We start from the raw sequence: 21,526 nt of genomic DNA on the forward strand, positions 1-21,526 counted from the left end.
CCAAGCTCAATTTAACTTTATTTTATCTGAAAGTAGCTTTCGTATTTATTCTCTTATCCCATTGTCCGATTTTTCATTAATTTAATCTCTTATGATTATCGTAAGATAGAATGTAATAATATACACATAAGTGCTAACTAAACTATAACACATTTCTTTTTTATCACGTATTTTCCATTCAAGTCTGTAAAAATGGAAATGCTAAAATTGTCTATAGCGTTCGAGTGAAATGCATATTCTCTATCAGAGAAATCCTCCACTTCATCCAACAATTCTATTTAATCTTCCCATCAAACATTCAAACTCGAGACCAATCTAATTTCGAACCAAAATCAACGCAAAAACGAAGCTTTTCGGAACGTATATATGCATGGATATATCTTATGAATGAACAACAATCTCTTTTTTCAATCTTCCCACCCATCCTTCCAATCAGAGATCCAAACTTAACAGCCATAACGCTTGAAACCGAAAAATCGATCTAAAAGTAAAACTTCTTGACACGTATATATATATCTTATAAAGCAACAGACCTTCCTTTTCAACAATTCCATCTAACCTTCCAATTAAAGGTATAAGCTCAACAGCAATGATGCTTGAAAGCAAAAGATCAGCCCAGAAATGATTTTTGAAACGCAGATATTTTAAATTTCAGATATCTTAGATATCTTACAAAGTAACGATCCTCGTGGTATAAGCCTTTGGAACGTCGAAATTATAATCCGCGAATCTGAATAATGGCACGAGATATGAATATTCGATAGATATCAGCATGTGTTATCGATGTCCCAATATACTACTTTATATATCGGTTCGCGCATACTCTGCTCCTGTTAATATACCTTGAACATTATATCGAGCCCTCCTGGGTGTCATGACTGTGTCACTATAAATGATAATAGGACCTCCGCTGCGGAGTAATAGTACGTACCCTTAACGTAAGTTAATACATATTACATAGTATGTTATGTGCATGACGTTATAACGACTAGCAAACCGTGATGTATGAAAATAATGCTCGGCACGAGGGTGTGCGCGTTTGAATTTCATAAGTTCAGAGGGCGTGGAGGGGGTTAAAACGCAGCACGGTTCAGATGAGAGAGTGGTTCGAGGGCCAGATTTCGAAATCTCCACTCCTTCTTCGATTTATTAATCCTTCGTGGCTTTCAGCCGCGCACCATGCTTTTCCAAGCCTGCGCACTCATGACCATTATTTGATCGCGCAAATATTTCGTTCGTTTACAAATATAATTTACGTGCGGATTAATTTTCGTCTATTGGAAACTGTAATATGGATCATGTTGATTTCCTGATTTTAGTATTTACTGTGATTTACTGTTTAAAATTGTATTACTTACCGTTTTAGTATTTGGTCTTTCGTTACTTAACATGTGTTTCTCTACTTATTATTCTACTATTTCATGTTATTTTATAGACGATGGGATTCCGTTTATTCAAACTCTGTTTAGCCGAATCAATGCCGTCAGAATCAGAACTTCCGATTTACCAAACTCGTTGAGCCCTTGCGCGAACCAACTGCCGTGGTATACCGCTCATTCGAACTCACGACATTCGTAGAAACAATCGCAACGCGTTTGAAGGACAGTGGACGTTTTTCCTTAAACTCGTTGGTCCACTGTCTATGAATTTAAATAGATCAGTGTAAAACCAGTTATACAAACATCAGCTCCTATTATAAGAACGAAAAAGAAATAGCGCAAAGAGTTAATGAATTCCTATTGTCCGAATCGTTTTGTTCCCCGAACGATTTAGATAAATAAAGTCCAATTTTATTATTCGCTATCCTCTACTTTGATGTATAGGTATTATATCTTTCTATTTAATTAACAGTAATATAGTGATAATATTATTACTGTATGAAATTATTACTTTACCACTTTAATATCTACGATTTTATATAATTTCTTAGTGATCTGAAGATAGAACAGTTCATTGATGCTCAAATTTTTCAATAGCGTTAGCAGGCAGATCTGAATCTGTAGAAAGAGTCTTTCGTCGACATAAATTGTTATTGTGACAGTTTTGAGTGATAAAAAAAGAATTGATTTACTGGGCCAGCTGTTATCACCTGGCTTGAACGCTCGTGTTCATAAAAGAACTCGAAACATACAATGTGATAAAAAAAGGATGATAAAACATAAACAGACTGTGAAAAAAATGTATTTGAAACTAACCGTTTATAACGCGCTGCATATATCACTGAAAGAGACGTACGTATGAAGACCAGATTTTTTTATATTAATTTTTTAATATTAACGTCAGTTGATGGCTGAAGGGAAATACATACTACGAATAGCATAAAATTTTACTAACACAGAGTACAGTTTTAAGAAGCATAAAATTTGATCAATATAGAATTTAATAGCATTGAAAATTTGTTAATTAATAGTCCTTTAAATACAAGTAAGTTTAATATATTCAAGTACGTCAAATTCAAAAATTTCTCGTCTAAAAAAAAAAAAAAGAAAATATAACTAATCCTGTTCTGCTCTACAGTTTTTATGTTTCTACAATTCATAAAAGGAACCAGCGTCTTCGTATAATACGATCGCAGAATTTGATTCATTGAGATAATATGAAAATCGTCGTTATTTATCGTAATGGCATTACGAGAGGGTGGACATAAATCCTCCGCCTGTATTGCGAGGATTTTTCGCCGGGAATAAATTCGAATGTAATCAGTTTGCGTTTTCACAAGGAAATCTTTGGCGAGCAACAACAAAGGCAGCCATTTATGCAAAAATTCAGGTCGCCAGTTCGAGCATGTTCTGTCGATGCATCCTCGATTGTTATATCGTAAATAAATTTCAATGTATTATCGATCGCGCACGTAAAGATCGCATGTAGGGAACAGGATAAAAAGAAAACGACAAAACGATTGAAATGCCTGTTCTGCTCTCCTAGCAACAAAACCGTATATATCTTTGTTCTCCATTTTCTATGAAATTGTATCCACAGAATCCATCGAAAGAAAATATAATAGCTATATTTATCTGACAGTGAAAAAGCGAGCTTTTGATCTTGTCCCAAAAGATTGAAATGTTTAAAATCTAACTAATTCTCTCCTACGTTCAGCTTGTATCAGCTGATGTTCATTCAAACTTATATTTATATATATATATATCTAAAGAAATAGTATATTTCGTTTTTCGAATATTTTAACAAGTATTTTAGTTTGGATATTTAATATATTTCTAAAGAATCTTTTACCTGTTTATTTTTCAGATTTAAGTCTACTTGCCGACTTATTAGGTATTCGGGTCATTTCATGTCAAATCGATCACTCTTTGACGTGGATGTCGGGGATTTTCTTTTTAAATAAAATATGACGTAGCAAAAAATATTGCTAGAACGCGTCAAACCTTCTACATTTGAACGAAGAATAAAGATAAAAAATAAAAAATTGAATTCAACAGCGTTTTTATAACAGTTTCTAAAAATTGTAAAATTCGAAACTCTATATATTTTTAAATAAATTCGAAGCTAGCGAAGTGATGATTTAAACCATCCTTTAATATCACGCCCACTATATCATATTTTATTTTGAATAAAAAACTCTAACTTGATGTAAAAGGTTGCCATGAAAAGTAGTTTTAAATATTTGAAGATTTCTTTTCTTTTTAATCGTTTACAAGTATTTGATTTCTAGGGAAATTAGAAGTAAATTAGAAAATGTAGCAAGCAAACTCTCTTATAAAAAGGAAATAATTTTACTATAATAATGCTATATTCTTAAATTTCTCCTATATTTTTAATTTTCCATATAATCGAATCTTTTCATACTCATAAAGTCGTATCTTTTAAGTAAAACTTTCTTTACAGTTTTATCCCCCCATACATCTTGTAACTTTGAAATATGTTTACTTTTTATTTGCATCTTCTTAATTACATATACTAGTTTTATATAAAAATGAAGATAAGTTCCACAAAGAAAATATTTCACGTATTTCTTCATCCATAAAATTAATAACCATCAGTTTCTTTTTAAAACACCTAATTTCTTACTTCAAAGCTCTAGAACCTTTTAAATTTCTTTCTTCATAAAGTCAATCATTTCCACTTGATGAAACGTAAAATAATCTTAAAGGCAGAAGGAAAAACAGCACAAAATACAGTAAACTCCGATAAGTTTCATAAAATCAATTCTGATCACGTAAATAATCGTAGGGTTGCTATTCTAACGAAGGCGATTTCGCCACAGGCAAGTTTCGTTTGTTCTTTGGGCGATAATATAATTTTAGGACACGGGCAAACTTGTCGACGTTACTGGCCACTGCACACGCTTCACCAGAGTATACTATCGCATCGGATATTCACTACTTACTGATATATTTACGCGAATCCGCGTTTACTCCAGTTGCGATAAAGTTTGATAGAATGCCAGTTAACATACGCACGTCTGATCACAGATCCATTTGGCTAGCTGTGCCGCGTTCATGTGTGTCTCGTACAAATCGAACTCTCGAATGTTTCGTTGGAATCGAATTTTGTTCGATTAATACGCGCGGCAATCGATATGACTTATGAAAAAATAAAATATATCACAAAGGTAATTCGATAAAATCTCGACTATTATGGAGTGTTTAATATTTATTTGTTACAGATATGTATCCTTCGTCGTAATATGGATCCTTTCAGTTTGTTCTAATCTTGTCTAGTAATAAAAAATAAATGATCTGAGAGAATGTAGAACAATATAAGTTTGAAAAAATAAAAGGAAATAAGAAGAAAACGGGGGAAAATTGTATAAATTATAATCCTGGTTAAAGCGAAGAATTTGATACTGAGAAAACAAAGACCGTGTAAGGGAAAATGAAAAGAAAAGAAAAATAAATAGAAAGGCTCTTAGAAAATAAAGGAAAGGGTTGAAGATATCGAATTTAATAAAGCAAGAATATGTACATACAACTTTATTTTTAAAAGGGTATAATAAAAGACGATGAAAATAAATACGGAATGAAAAAAAATAGAAAGAAAATAAATTTAAAAAAGATCGTTAGAAAACAATAATATGGGATAAGAAAATATAGGATCGAAGAGTAAAATGACAGTTAATTGTTATGTGAAAACATTTAATTCTAAAAAGACACATATTAAATATTTTAAGGACTTTCAAAGACCAATTACATATCGGTAAAATTAAAATCTATTTATATCTTTTCACGATCAAATCGATTCATTTCCTCAATCACAAATATATAAACATTTAAGTCTCTTATCTCGTTCCACCCAGTGTATTTTATAACGAAACAATACAATTCTATAAGGAGACACGAATAATATTGATACCGTCCTGAAAATAGTTTCATCCGAAGAGAGAACTTTTTGATGCGTCGTAAGTCTCGCAATTTCTTCGCGAAAGAGCATCTATATTGTACCAAGGACGCCCTTTTAATGAGCCACCCCGTACCCGGCCTGAGTTACACAATCTGTTCCGAACAGTTTTCCCAAGAACCCCTCGAAGTATAACGAGGAAATGCTCGATCGACTTGTCTTGCAAACTCGCTGCAAGACTGCTTTCATACGATGAGAAACTAACCCTTAATTTTTCTAATTTCTTTGTCTTCGTTTTATATCTTGTGGATCATTTATATTTCGAGTAGTCGCGAGTATTTTCTCTCGAAACAAAGAGGCCAAATCTGCTTAAAACATTTTTTCCTTATTTTACTGTGAATGATAAAAGAAAGAGAAAGGAAGGAAATGCGATGAAAAATATTTTGACAAACAATGCACACACATTGTACGTGTATTTTCTTCCCATGCAAAAATATCGGCACCGAGAAAAGAAGAGCGAATAAGGAAAAATCGAAGGCGATAATTTCCATTCGTTGAAATGAGAAAGAAAGTGGATATTAAGATCGTTTCACAATTTTTCTAGTGTTTCTATTAGCGAGCCCTCGGACTATCAATACATATTGTCGATATTTCAAGGTTCAAAAGGAAAAAGAAAATATGTATTATCAAAGAAATATTGTCAATATTTAGTAACGAACCGCATTTTCGTTGAGGACTTTGAAATATTGACAATACTATAATTGATTGACTGGGGACACTCTTACAAGCCTGACATGGAATTATAGCGAAGTATTTGGGTAGATATTACGGATTTTTATGCATTTATGGGAAGTTTGTAGAAGCACAAAACGCGTATAATATGTATGCAAAAATGTGTGACACGATAGCCAAGTGTTTCGTACATCTGATCAATTTTCAACATCGATTTCCTACAAAACAAAACTTCGGACGAGAAAGTTCCACATCACTCTTGTTACATATGTAGGTATTACTATTAGTAGTATTATTAATTGGTTCAGAAGTTCGAAATTCACGGATTATTCTCAGATTTCCGTGCACTTTTTCTGTTTCCTATAACTCTGAGATAATATATGAGTCTAATCGATATTCTGTGCTCTCAATTCAAACACACCAAACAATTAACTCCACGTTTAATAACAAAACCAATTAGCACTCCATGAAAAACATTCCCTATCTCTGTAACGATAACGCTGCAATAACATTATCTCCCATAAAGTAAGGATTTCACATGAAAAATCGTGAGATTACGTGGAAATCACGGTCGAAAGGTGCGCGATGCATAAAATCGCAAAGCATTTTTAATTCGATTTTAACGAGAGAGAAGGACAGATAGCAGTCTCGATAATTGATTCTCAAGAGTCGTGCGTCCACTGGCTACTCGCCACGCCTACGTTGCGTTTTCTTTTTCGGAGTAATTCACAGCTGGTTCGTTGGTCGAACCGAACGGTGCTGATATTCTAGCCACGGGTTATGCATTAATTCGGAAATGTTCTCGCGAGAGGAATAAGGAATGCCGTCGGTGCTATTCTCGTATCAGCCGCTCTTTGGCCACGCTCGGATAATTACTTACGAGAGTTTACCCAACTATGAACAATCCTTTGCTTCGTGACCATTCCGACGGAGCCCAATGGCGGGCTTGTAGATAGTGAAATACAGATTTTGTTCTTTAGTAGGTAGTGGTGGTAGCGTTTTCGCGTTGATAGTGTTTTCTCGCTTGATCGAAGTTCTGTTAATAAATAATTTTTGCAGATTCAATACTTGTCTGGTTTTTTTTATCTGGCTTTCTCTATATTGTAAAACATTGCTTATATACTTTAGATAGATTCGTATAAAAAATGAGAATCACAGATTCATGGATCGAGCAAGGAGGTATGGAGTTAAATGATTTTGTAAGAAGTACTGGGTTAGTAAAATAAGTTGTTATTCAGGTTGAAATTTTAAAGTTGAGACTAGAATTTCTAATCTTTCGTGGGAATAGAGATTCATGTCAATAGATTTTGATTTGATGTAACGTTAACTACTGTAATAGCAATTAGTTCGATGGAACTCATCAAGTTTTCCAGATTTATATTTATGAAATTATATAAATTTTGGTCAAACAGAATAAATAACGTTTATTCATAACAGAAATTTTGCAATCGATAAGCCAAAACATTTCCCAACCAATTTCCAATCATTTAAAAATCCCGAATTTCTCAAGTACTTCTAGACACTTTTACACTGTGCTGCTAACAGTACATACATGATGGTCCACCATGTTGCATAATTGCATCTACACGTCCTTGTTTGAGTAATCAAACACAGCCACTATAGAGATAACTTTGGATTGAAACGATGGCAAACTGAAACGCCATCACCGGTCCACAGTCTACAGAAACTTGAAGGTGCTCGTACTGTGGTACCTATCTTTAACAGTTCCCTTGAGACTAATCGCTTTTGCATGTATATATGCATGACGAGTCGTAGGTAATGGAAAGCTATTATGGCATGTGAGAAGAAGGGAAACGTAGAAAGAGTGGAAAGAATGTTCATGGAAATAGTTGAAACGTTTAACTTCTTCGAAGAATTTTCTATGTTACATTATCGTTTGGATATTTTGAATCTCGTGCATTTTGTTCGGACTCAATATCGGTAGTCGGTTATAAAGTCGAGTTATAAGCGCGTATGGAGAGATTGAATTGTATTTGATTTAGTTTTTTCTCTTTTGTTTTACACATTATTATATATTTATAAATATATATATATATTTAGTCATACATAATATATTTGTAAAACAATTATAGCATACATTGCTTCTTGATGTTTACCCCGAAAGCTTAGATTTGAGAGTATTTATTTGATAAAGCTTATTATTTGTGTAATCAAGAGCAGCCGACAAGAGCAACAGTCTGGTCGCATAATTTCAACGAAATAATTGATTTGGAATTCGGGAAATGATACACATAGAATTGATGCAAATCTCTTAATTATAGTAGTGTTTATAAATAAACGAAATTGTCTTGCATTTTTCTGTATTTTAGGAATTCCATAACCGGGATGATATGTATACATTTAATTCTGTTTCTAAAAAAATCTTTTTAAGATACAATTTAGAAACGCGATCTAATTCTCCTCTTCTGATTCTCACGATTTATTTTGATCTAACGTGGTTTAAATAATACTTTACTAAACTTGCTACTACCGACTTTAATCCTTTGCGTTTACAGATTTTCTGTTGTACTGTTATTTCATGTTTTAAGCGATGAAAATAATTTAATATCAGTGTTGGCTAAAAGAATTCGTCCATTGTGAAAAAGTGAATTAAATTTACTTTTTCTCTCCGAAAAATAATTGTCTTTACATGTATACCTACAATTATTTCTGTATCTTTATACAATATGAAATGTACTCGAATGAATAAAAATAAAATAAGGATGTAATTAAAGATACGCTATTTGTACTGAATTTTCACGTTAAAAATCACGTTTGCATTCTCTTATATTCACTGTTATGCGTTTTTTCGGGATTCTATCGTAAAAATAAAATTAAGTATTTTTGCATAGAATTGAAATTAGAGGATTCAAGGAAATTAGGAGATTATTTTAATATGTAACATAATACTGACAAAAGGGAAAATAGTAAATTATCAGAGAAGTGAATTGGGATAGATTCCCAGAGCTATCCACGCAACCACTAGCTATCGATTTGCCCTAATTGTGGTAACAGAAACGTCATGAAACGTTTTACAACAATGATCTCCCAACGAAAACGTAATGAAACATGAAACATTACTACAGAAGTAATTATGTTATAATTGTTTCTGTCTGATTGTCTTTCTTTCAAAGAAATCACGTGGCACAATAAATCCTCCCTATTATTCGACTTCGAACGTACAGAATGCAAAAGCATAAAGGACGAGCATTTTTCGCATAATAAAATAAAGAAAAAAAGGAAGTATGATAAACGCGAATCACTGTTTTAGTAGAAAATTTTTATTTATTTCATAAGAAAAATGCGCAATTATCACGATTCTTTCTATTGTGCCTCAATAAATGACGACTACGAGATCAAAGACCTTCATTTTCTATTTCACATTCATTCGTTGATTGCCACTCTTTTAATTTTACCATGAAATCGCAGTCTGATCAATTAAAACACACGGTAGAATTTGCAATAAAATTACGACTATATCATTGATATTATTTCATTCGTACTTCAATAATAACCAAAAACTAGTTTAACATGAAAAGATTTTCGGAAAAATTATTTGAGGAATTACTCAAATCAAATATGTAAAATCTCCAAGCTAAGCTATCCCTTATAATATTCAATAACTGAAGCACATCTTTATTTAATTTCCACGCCCTTATTTATGTCCATAAAAATATAAACCCGCATAAAGATTCGCAGCCTAATTATCACATAGCCTCCATGCCTGTCAAACAATCCCAAAAATCAACAATCAACGGCACACATCGTGTATCTCACCCCTTACAAACCTGTAATTAACAAGAGATCTCGCGAACGGTGCAATGTTCATAACGAAACCAAGAGATAATTCGATCGTATCAAGCAAACCAGGTTAACGGCTAATTAATTTCGTGTTATTACTCGACTCGACGCAATTAACGTACACACGAGCCATGTATACCACGTAATTTTAATTGTGAAATTTATTTTACCGCCGAACGCGTTCCAGCGGTTGGCTCAATTATAGTATTAGTTAATCGACTCCGGTATCGGTGTCACGAAAGTGGATTAGCCGCGTTTAGCGATCTGTTCGAGCTCGATAGCCAGTTACAACCTAGCTCCACTTGATTCGGCATCCGCCGACGGGAATTGATCGAAAGTTTCGCCGTTTGATCGGCGTCGTTCGATGTTTCGTTGAACTTTATGATGAATTACGAGCGTCGTTGAACGGACGTAGCAGCGGAATTGCGGCTGATAACTCGATTATACGACGTAGGTTTAAAGAGAAGGAGAGCGCGTGTGTCACGTGTAACAGATCGTTCAGTACACTGTGGCGGATACACGAAAGTTTAAAATTCGTTACACTATGGATTTTAGTAACTTTTATACTAAAAGGTGTTCACCATATTGGTAACAGCCGTCTGTTCCGCGGTATAGATAAGATATATATGTATTCGTTCATTGCACTTATTAAATAGAAATACATTTTGTAAAATTCTGCGGTCCTTATTTTATATTCCTTATTTTATAAACTTTCTTTTATTCGTCACTGTAAGTATTCGAACATTGTGCAGTATGAGATATGACGAAACGAATTGTGAAAATTTATTACAATGTTACTGAAAAATTTAAGAATCGTCAGTTTGCTTAACATATAGACAGAGCAACAATATATCTTAATACTTATAATATACAGGGTGGTTGGTAACTGGTGGTACAAGCGGAAAGGGGGTGATTCTACGCGAAAAAAGAAGTTGAAAATATCGAATAAAAATTGTTCGTTTGAGGCTTTGTTTTCGAGAAAATCGACTTTGAATTTTCGCTCGGTACGCGTGCACTTTATCGCGTCTCGTTATAACGGATCTCACTGTAGATCGTTGTCTCGATGGAAAAATTTAAAAAAAAAAATAAAAAAAATTGTTATTCTATATTTTCGACTTCTTTTTTTCGCGTAGAATCCCATCTTCCGCTTGTACCATCAGTTACCAACCACCCTATATCATCAGTTACCAACCACCCTATATACTTATAATGTAGCGTAAGTAATTCGTCGAAAACATGGATCGATTCTATTTTGTCTATTGATCAGTTTGGATAAAACGTGGAAAAAGGGAATATTATTATCGGAAATGAAGAGGTGAGGTATATATTCCGCTTATTAAAATAACTTGTTTGTTTGACCAAGCTCGTACAATATCTAAAAGGAGCAAATTATTCTGTCGAATTCGCAGTTCCGTGATATTCAAACACAAATCCTGACCTAATTATTCACGATGTGAGAATAATTTCGAATTCAACAACTTTTTCTCTGTTTCCTTGCATCCTTTGTTCGACGAAAGAAATCCAATTCCGTCGTCCATTTTCTATTCCGTTTCGTGTTCGTTCGTGTCTCGATACGACGCAACATTCTTTCCCGTTCTGCTCCGTTTATTAGCATAATTCAATGGAAATCGAATTCCAACCACCAAAGCATCCCGGAAATGCAACCAGACGCGTGTATATTCTGCGAATGCATATAGTGACCATTAACCCTATCGAGGTGCAGATTGAACTTGTTTCGGGGCCGGTAGCCTAATTCCATCGCTGTAAGAACAATGGAAATACCTGATTAAGTTTCACCACAGACGGATACCGGGTCACTAGTGTTGAATCGTAAAAGTAATCTGAGTTAGAATTTACGAACAGTAGTAACGGAGAATATTTTTGTTAGAGTGCCCCAGCGTGTTTTTCTTTTTTTTTTTCGGAAGAAAGTTCCGAGCTCCTCCCGTTGGACTGAATTTGTTTAACGAGTAAACCCACCTTTTTCTGATTCTCTAGTTCGAATGTATGTAGTTTGGAACTACTAGTTTGTCGATCGTGCGAAGAACAACCTCCCGTGCAATGTAAGTATCAAGTGGCGAATTGTTCTATTCTTTAAATGTATTCCTCCCTTCGGTTACGAAATTTTCTTTTCCTCATACTGAATCATAAATTTTGTGGCTCTGACGGTTAAATTAGAAAACGTACGTTTTTGATTAATAAGCTAATAAGCCAAAAGAATTTGGAGAGAATAGAAATCTACATATTGGTAGAAATGTGTATTTAGATATGTACAGAGTTTCGAAATCCTGTCAAATAATATAACATCGAGGCTGAATTGTTGCATCTGACCAGTTTAAAACATAATTCACGTTTACATTAACAATTCATTAGTAGAAATGATGGGAATTACTCATAAATATCGAAGATTTGGATGACAAATCAGAAAATTCGTTAATTTGGTAACTGAAACCTCTTGCAATTTCGTAGAAACATCCCCGGAAAAATGTCAAAAACCTAACAGACAGCTACACGCCTATTAGTGTAATTCATATTCGGATAACAATTCGCAAATTACCTAATTTAAAACATAATCCAGGGTTTAACACAGTGTGGTTTCGAATCGGTGGAGATTAATATTCGATGCGTGCATTAGTGGCATCGAGCATTGGCGTGAGCCTATCTAGTCATAAATGCAATAGAAAATATATACCTATATTAACAGTTTGACGTAATAAGTGAATTATACTAAATAAATTTACACCGTACTTAAAATTTTGTTTGACTTTGGTTATGAATTTAGTATATACTAATCAATATCGGTGAAATATTTAAGTACGAAACATTCCTAAAATTGAGCTTTATCTTAGCCTGAATTATTTTACGTTCGTGTGTTTGTATCGTAATCACAAAAATACATAGACACCGGGAAAATTTTCCGCATTGTACACTTGGAAAAAGAAAATGGTTGAACGTCGCACAGCCGCGCTCGCATTTAGCATAACGCACATTCTGTTAGAGGAATGTTTGAATTTACTAATTCATAGAGACGCGTTTTCATATCCAGCAGTGCAGTTTCGCTGTTCTACGGTGCCTTGACCGCATGAATTTTTATTATTAACCAGAATTTTTCTGCGTTGAATATTATATCCGGCCTGGATACGTGTGGTGTAATACGATATGTAAACCTTGAAATCGTGGAAACATTCTCTTTTTTTAAAGAACAGGACGCGACAAATTGCGAGTTCTCACAACTTCGTGTGAAAAATTTGTCCGATGAAAAGACCATATTATTCTGCTGTTTCGATGTTATTACCGTTAAAATTGAATTTTATTACTTAAATATTGAATTTATTACATTGTTATTTAAAATAATGTCACGTAGTAAATAATATTTCATCGCTATTTAGAATAATTTTGAAAGAATACCCTTTCCACAGGAAGCGATACGGTTAGTTAAAATAAAATTACATAGGGAAAAAGTTACTTTATTACTTGAAATTGAATTTTATTATTAAAATTTTCGTTAATTTATTATTATTTATTATTATTTATTATTTATTATTTAAAATAACATTCTATAATAAAATTATCATTGTAGTGACACTTGAGTCAAGGGAAAATTTCAATTGGGAGAGACTCATATTATTGTGCCTTGGAATACCAACGTTGTTTTGGTTTACAAGGTCTAAAGGCAAACGAACTCCCGACGAAATATTATTGTCGTTACTGGTAATCTTCAACCGGAGTTATATAAGAACTTCAACTTTGAACTTTCTGTATATCGGATGTCGATATAAATGTACGAACGTGCTCTCTAGAATAGTTGAATATTTGAATAGTTAGAGAGTTGAAGAGTTGAATTGTTATCCTTCCTGCGATCGGCATACGAGTATTGAGCGAGCGATGATTATAACCGGCATACACTATCGCTTTACTTGTACTCACACTTATTTTAATATAACTGACTATTACGATTTCATCACTCGTTTCTTTGTAAAACAAACCAACCTCATCCAACCAACCTGAGGTTTAATACAACCTCATCATAAATAATGTAATAATACTTATTATTATTTTTCTCCTTCAATAATTTTCAAATGATATTATTTTCTTAATATATTTTATAATGGTTTTCTGTTCGTGATACTTGAGAATTACAATGTAGTTAATCAACTGGTGGATCTAGAGATGGAAGAGCTACAGATGGTGTTCCGTAGCCCGTATCTTTGTTGATTAGAGAGCTTATTTATTTGGATGGTTTTCTTCGTTCTTTCTGAGGAACTCTCCCACCGTTCGATTACGTCATGAGATTATTACGACAATTTGGTCAGATAACGGCAGAACCTAGTGTCTCGTAGCCTTTCGGTGTTCCGTCGTAATTGATTACGTACCAGTTGATATAAGAAAGGGTGAACGATTCAAGAAATAGGCTACAGCAGTATGAGCAATAAAAGAAACAGAAACATAATATAATAGGAAGAATATAATTAGAAATAGGAAGAATATAATTAATGAAATTAAATAGAATAAACTTCTATATATATTCTATCAATTAAGAGAGCAATACATTTTTTTGCTCACATAATTATAACTGTAGAAGAAAAGTGCAATCTCTCTTTCTACAAACTATTTATTTATATTTCTAGAACTGTTGAAAATCTCGCGAAAGTTTCAAATGCTTAGAAATTTATATTTTATATCGAAACAAAAAGGAATAATATTGTTCACCAATGACATGGCAATAGAAGTAAAAAAATGAATTAATAACATAGAAGCAAACACTTTGATGACATCACTTGCATGAAAAACATTATGAAATATTTCTTCAAGGATTATGAATCGACGGTTATACTCTCCAGAATGGATCAAGTAGTTATTTTACGCATTACAATTGGCCATATTCATCCCGTGACAAAGAAACTAGTCCACTTACGCAAGGAATGCAGCACGCTAGTCATAACAGACCACTTAATTCTAAACTGTGTTCAAAGTACAATACCGGTACATACATTTATCTTCGCGATGATTGTAAATTAACATATTCAAACGACTTCTATGATGAAAAAGTTCGCGATTTATTAAAATTCATAGGAAAGGTAAAATTAACTACGCATTTAATACATATATAGCATATAATATTTTCACAGGTAAAATATTTTCTAAAGAAACGTTCTTTTCTATAAACGATTGATGATTGTTCTAAACGCAGTATGTGTCTGCATTTTTATATTTCTTCCCCTACATATCTTCATGCTTTCATCAAGCTTGACATAATACAACATATGACTATTACCTTTTACCATTTGTTTTTACTTCGTTTTCAACAAATTTAACATATCTTCAACAACTTCTTATGCAAACTATATTTCTTTTAGTATCGATATTTCTATGAATTAAAACAAGAATTCAAGTGATACGTAATATTGATTAAATATAAGAATCAACAAGAATATTTTTAAAAATTGCTACAAACTTGAGACTGCTATATATATCTTTTTAAATTGAAACGTGTTTTCATCATACACTGGAGAAAGTTTCCAATCCAAAACATGATCAAGCATTAAAAGATGAAAAGGCAAAAAATAGATCGACGCAGTCGAAACAGATCGAATCGAGTCGATTTGAACGTTCTAGTCCCCCTTTCTTCGATGTTAATTAATAGCCAGCCGAGTCGGAGAAGGGAGGTGGGTGTCCCCGGTGGCGATCATCGTCATCAGCAATCTCGTTATACGAGCCAGCAAGCACCGAGCGCAGTTATTCCTTCATTGTCGTGATTACTGTCCTCCCACATTGTCATTCTACAGGCCGTGGCGTTACAATCATGCACTCCCCTCGTGTCTGTTAACGCGGAATGCAGCGGAGTGCAGCCAGTAATTTTAAACGCAGACCGACGGATATAATGGATATCCTTTCAGATGCGTCCCCGTTCTTCTTTTCCGTTGCTTCCTTTTGGATCAGACGCGACGCGTCGTCTCGTTGCCTCCATTGCGGCGAAGGCTGCACCTTGCTCGTAATTAGCTTTAATTTTTTAATCATCGTGGGACATGGTTACTTGGCTCCTTCTTGCGTCGAGTAACGTATGTCGCGATGATTGATGTCGAGAAGGAGACTTACAGTTGATGAAAATTGGTTAAATTCTATTCTTTTCATTGTTTTAATCGTCTTTGTGTTGTTTTATGAAAATTAACACGATGATTGCTACGATGATAGTCAATGTTTTACTAAATTATTTAACACAATTAAAATTTGAACCAATAGAAAAATTCTCATTTGGCGAAAGCAATTATTTGTCCATTTTATTTTTCCAAGAAAATACAGCGGTAATTAATAATAAGGGATCTGAATGCAAGAGTAAAAAATCTTGAAAGAAGACCAAAATCTGTATGGCTTGTATTATTGGCTTGTCATTAATCCATACAGTCTAAATTCTACATTCTTATATATTCTTATTATTCATTTGCCATTATAACAAAGCAAGTGGATCTATGAACTATACTTGTGATTATATCGTTTTTACAAGATATTTCATCGCAAAAATTGCATGTACAAGATATTTGAAACATTTTCGTACAACATTCGATTCCATGCGTTGCAAGCAAAAATTTACATTTTACACATTTTTTTTTCGTTTAGTTCGAATTTCGTATTAAAATTATACACAATGGAATATTGGAGCAAAACAAACTTTGGAAAACCTAGATATTTGAGCTTGCGATATGATATGAAAGCATATTGTATAATTCGATGCTGGGAATAGAGATCGAATAGCTGCGTGGTGATTTAAATTGAAATATATTATTTGAAAATTTCGTTCAGAATACAGAATTTGGAAATTCCTTTTGATTTTTGTCCAGTGACACTAAAAAGGCACGAAGGTTGGCTTTTCACGCGCAATGAGAAATAACTTTCTATAAAACGGAATTGAGAAGCCTGTTTGTGATTGTGAACATGTGCTTGCGACAGAGAAACATCCTGTAAAGGTTTCAAATGAGAAGAGCATGATAATTACACGTGGCACAGAGACGCGGCTCGATCTTCTGCCGTCGTGATCTTCTGCCGTTTGAAAAATTGCAATTTTTCGGCTAATGACGGACCCCTTTCATACGAAAACAATGCAGGCGCGTTAAAAGTAATGAGATTTCTCCATGAACCTTTCTCCTCTGGCTTCATCCTTTCCTACAGTGTATTTTGTTGAAGAATATAAAAAGTGAATTTCAACCAGCATAATTTTCAGATAGCAAAAAATTCTTCCTCTGTTTGTTCCAAGTGTAAAAAATTTATTTAATTATTAATCATACTCGCAGCTTCCGAAATAGTGATCCATTTCTAATTACTCTTATTCATAAATCTTGATTAAACATTATTCAGAATAGCTTTAGGCGTGCAGTGAACAAAAAAGTATTAGCAATATGTCTTGTAAAATTTGATGAATAGTTGTAAAAATGTGATCCTTTATTCAATTTCTTTATGTAAAATATAAGTAGATTAAAATAAAAAATGGTATAGTTTGAAATGAAATTGTCAAATAAAACGTATAAATATACAGAGCGAGTATCTTGGTTTTGACGACTTCAAATAACTAAAAATTCGCGTGAAAAATGTTTCTCGAAAAAACATATATATGAAGATATATGTACTGTGTGTAATGTTCGTATGTATGCAATAGGTATAAAAAAAGCACGTATGAACGTAGGTAAAAAATTCTACGGTTCTCTCGATTTTTATTTTTTCTCTATATGATTTTACTATTTTATTTATCTTTTTTATTTTAGCGCAATTCAATGTTTTCCAACAACAATTCTACAGTTCATGTCATCAATGATAGCGTGCAAGATAAACACAGGCCTACTTCAGATAGGATCGCGTCGGTCAACACCGTACAGGATTTATTCGCATGCCACATATGTATTCACGTCCATACAATGTTTTTCGAAATACAGTGTTTGCCATAGACCAGAATGCCAACACAAAAAATCTACAAAATCGAAATTTATTTTATTCTTACTGAATAACAATCAGTTCCATCCATTTCATTAAGAGAATCCGGGACTTTATCCTTTCCAGTTTTATTTGTGCAGCACAATCGATATTATATACCAAACAACTGGGACAGTTCTATTGCAGCGTTATTACAAAAGTAAATAACGAAAAATAAAATCGCTCTACCTTCTTTTACCAATAATATTACGATTAATTATCATTCTATGGAAAATGGACAAATATCAAGCTATTTTTAAGAGTTACCGTATAACAGATAAAAAAGAATGAAATTATTAAACCCACCATTTTACCTACTATTATTTTATAATAAAGCTGTATCCCACTAAAGGTAAGCAGATCTTATATTTGTAAACGCTACATTATACATACTCTCACACAAAAACAGCGTTTATGCGAAAAAAATTCGCTATTGCTCTCACGATCGCTTTTCCCTCCTCCCTCATAACGATAACGTTAATAAGATAATTTAATCGGTCGGCGTGTGCTCGATTGATTTTTCATTACATCGTAAAGAAAAGAAAAAAAAAGACGAGAAAGAGAAGCCTGGTTCTTTTTCGCAACAAAAAAGAATCCAGGAGCTTAACGTTACGGAACATTGCTCGTCTGCCACGAACAATGCGTTTTTTTCTAAAGTGCGCAAAGAAATGGAAAAAGTAAGAATGCAAGAGAAAAGAGAGAGAGAGAGAGAGAGAGAGAGAGAGAGAGAGAGAGAGAGAGAGAGAGAGAGAGAGAGAGAGAGAGAGAGAGAGAGAGAGAGAGAGAGAGAGAGAGAGAGAGAGAGAGAGAGAGAGAGAGAGAGAGAGAGAGAGAGAGAGAGAGAGAGAGAGAGAGAGAGAGAGAGAGAGAGAGAGAGAGAGAGAGAGAGAGAGAGAGAGAGAGAGAGAGAGAGAGAGAGAGAGAGAGAGAGAGAGAGAGAGAGAGAGAGAGAGAGAGAGAGAGAGAGAGAGAGAGAGAGAGAGAGAGAGAGAGAGAGAGAGAGAGAGAGAGAGAGAGAGAGAGAGAGAGAGAGAGAGAGAGAGAGAGAGAGAGAGAGAGAGAGAGAGAGAGAGAGAGAGAGAGAGAGAGAGAGAGAGAGAGAGAGAGAGAGAGAGAGAGAGAGAGAGAGAGAGAGAGAGAGAGAGAGAGAGAGAGAGAGAGAGAGAGAGAGAGAGAGAGAGAGAGAGAGAGAGAGAGAGAGAGAGAGAGAGAGAGAGAGAGAGAGAGAGAGAGAGAGAGAGAGGGAACACGAACGCTTTAATGTCGAATGATAAAAAAAACACCGGAAGTCTCGGATGAATTCGATGTTTTCGATTCGCTAGTTCCATTCTAGCGACGACACCGGAAGCTATCGGGCATTCGAGAATTTGTAATCTATGCGTCCGTACGTTGCCACATCCATTCACCGGGGCCATAATTCACAAAGGATTCCGATTCCCGGAGCGGCCAAGCTGCAATATCGACGATTGATTAATTTTGCCTCATTACGCATCGGATAAATTTCGCATTTCCACGCGGTTCTGCTTCGGACAAAGACGCGCCTCTCACCTTTGTCACTCGAATTGCTTCGTCCTGTTGCTGCCGCGCTCTGCGTTTACGGCTGGTTCGAATGTTAAAAGCATACGAGGCTAAGAACAGTCGATGGGAAACTGTGAATGATTCGGCGCCGGGTTAGATTGTATTATTTGGTTTATTTAGCGTATCTAGATATTTATTGGGATACTGTCTTTTCTGGAGAAGGCAAGTCGTTAGGAGGAAGTTTTTTACTTCTCTATGTTGCAGGTTATATATGTAACTGAAACGATTTCTTGTGAGATTAAAGCTTGACTGATTACTGCGATTCTCGTTCTTATATAAAAGTTGAGATTACTTTTGAAATTCCTATCTTTGCCGGGTTGCAAAAATTGATCGATGTCAAAATTCCTATTACCATCAGGAACAAATTATTCGATACACATAGCATTATAAACTAAGAACTAAAACATGTACCCATACGAAAGTATGAGTAAGTACGAGTACACAACTTTCAAATCATATGATGTTACGATATTATAGTTATACAATCACGTAAAGAACTCGATAAAAAATCTCTTCTCAAAGGAAGCAATAAAAATTGATACAATAATCATCAGGCTACTGTAAACACTTGCAAAGAAAGATGCACAAAATGATCATTTGTAATCTTCTTGATCACCATTATTCCCTCATTCTTCTCAAAGTTTTCTCGGTGTAGACCTCAATAACCTCATCTCGTACCGCAAGATTAGCGAACGTCATTCAAAGACTTGGAGAGGATAGGTTCTTATCTCACGTTTCGCGACGATTTTACGAGGGAACGCCAGTATATACATATCATGGATCGTTGCTGGAGGCTGTTCTCTTATCTCCCTTAAATTCCAACCCCGCTAGCCGCGAAAAGGTACGACATTCACGAGGTATCACGATTTTCACGTGCCTCGTAATTTTTAATTATGCTTCCGTTTGCAGTCTTTTGTTGCGCGTTCGTGTGTATCGGTGGCGGATAACGAAGTCCTTTTTAGCAACATGCCGAATACGCAATTAAAAGCTGCTACGACGTCGTCGTCGACAACACCAGAACGTTGCACACCCTCTCCAATTCAAGCGGGGTACGACTCGTTGTCTGCTCGCATTCACGTTCTCCTGGCTTGTCGAGGTTTCCTACCGTTTGTTTTATTTTGTCCTGCGAAATCGCTCTCTTCTCGTTTCTCTTCGTCCTTCGATATTTACAACTTTCATATAAACGACAAATGATTTATTACCTTTTAACAGAAAAGAAAGATAGAATTTTCTGACCAATTCAATGTTACATAATATTCTTCGCCTTTTATTTTGTTAACGTCGAAATTACACGATCGCATCTTTGAACAATAGTTGAAACCATACTGATCACTGTTCAGAAGTTGACAAAGAAGACAAAAGTAATGTCACTGCAAATGTTTCATCTTCAAATTTACTTTCGATCATTTCTATTATTTTCTTGTAACGAATAAACAAACGCGTTGAAGCAAGTTTTCACGTCCATTGGAAAGTAAATAATAAAATTGAGAAATTTACTAGACATGTAGAGTAGACCAATTTCCATACTCAGAAACGCAGCTATACTTTTTAATTTATACTAATATCGAACGAATCTATTGAAATCTTAATTTCGCCGATATTCTATTAGACATCAGACTTACAGAACCTTATGCTCAAGCTTCAAATTTTACCACAATCTCCTCTACAACCAGAATCCACGTAGAGGAAGAAGAAAATATATGCAGAGGATCCTTCGTAGTCTCATAGTTGCTACATGTATCGCAACCCCGTTGCATTTTCGTTGAATAATGCTCCTTGTTAGGACGCAGAACCGCGTTGCCCTCATAATTATGAACGATTGTAAGTACACGTCGTACGGGGAACCGGTACAATGTGCTTGCCCCGTTTTCTCCCGCCGCGTATTTTCTTTCTACGTTTTCGTTCGCTCTCATTTTTCCGGAAGTTCCATACGTAGTTGGAATTTTGCGCGCGTGTTTGTCGTTCGGTTGGTCGTTTCGTGCATCCGTTTCGCGTTCGTCCTATTCGAACGAATTTTCACAGTATCGGCAGACTTTTCTTTTTAGCAATAAATACACACGGTTTGTTCAAAATCGGGCCCGTTATTTTTATTCCTGTTACGTATGGAATAAATGCCGAGATCGTCCGCGCTTTTGCTGGAAATTTGTTTGTTCTTTCTAGTACA

The 21,526-nt window shown here is 34.6% G+C and overlaps 1 protein-coding gene across 1 annotated transcript in view; it reads right to left on the minus strand.

Moving 5' to 3' along the window:
• The window catches only part of LOC100740965, a 93,997-nt gene that overhangs the window by 24,918 nt on the left and 47,553 nt on the right, over window positions 1–21,526 (minus strand). The gene's annotated exons all lie outside the window — the stretch shown is intronic.

The sequence above is a fragment of the Bombus impatiens genome, unplaced genomic scaffold (assembly GCF_000188095.3).
Source record: "Bombus impatiens unplaced genomic scaffold, BIMP_2.2 scf_1499, whole genome shotgun sequence".
Lineage (NCBI taxonomy): Eukaryota > Metazoa > Arthropoda > Insecta > Hymenoptera > Apidae > Bombus > Bombus impatiens.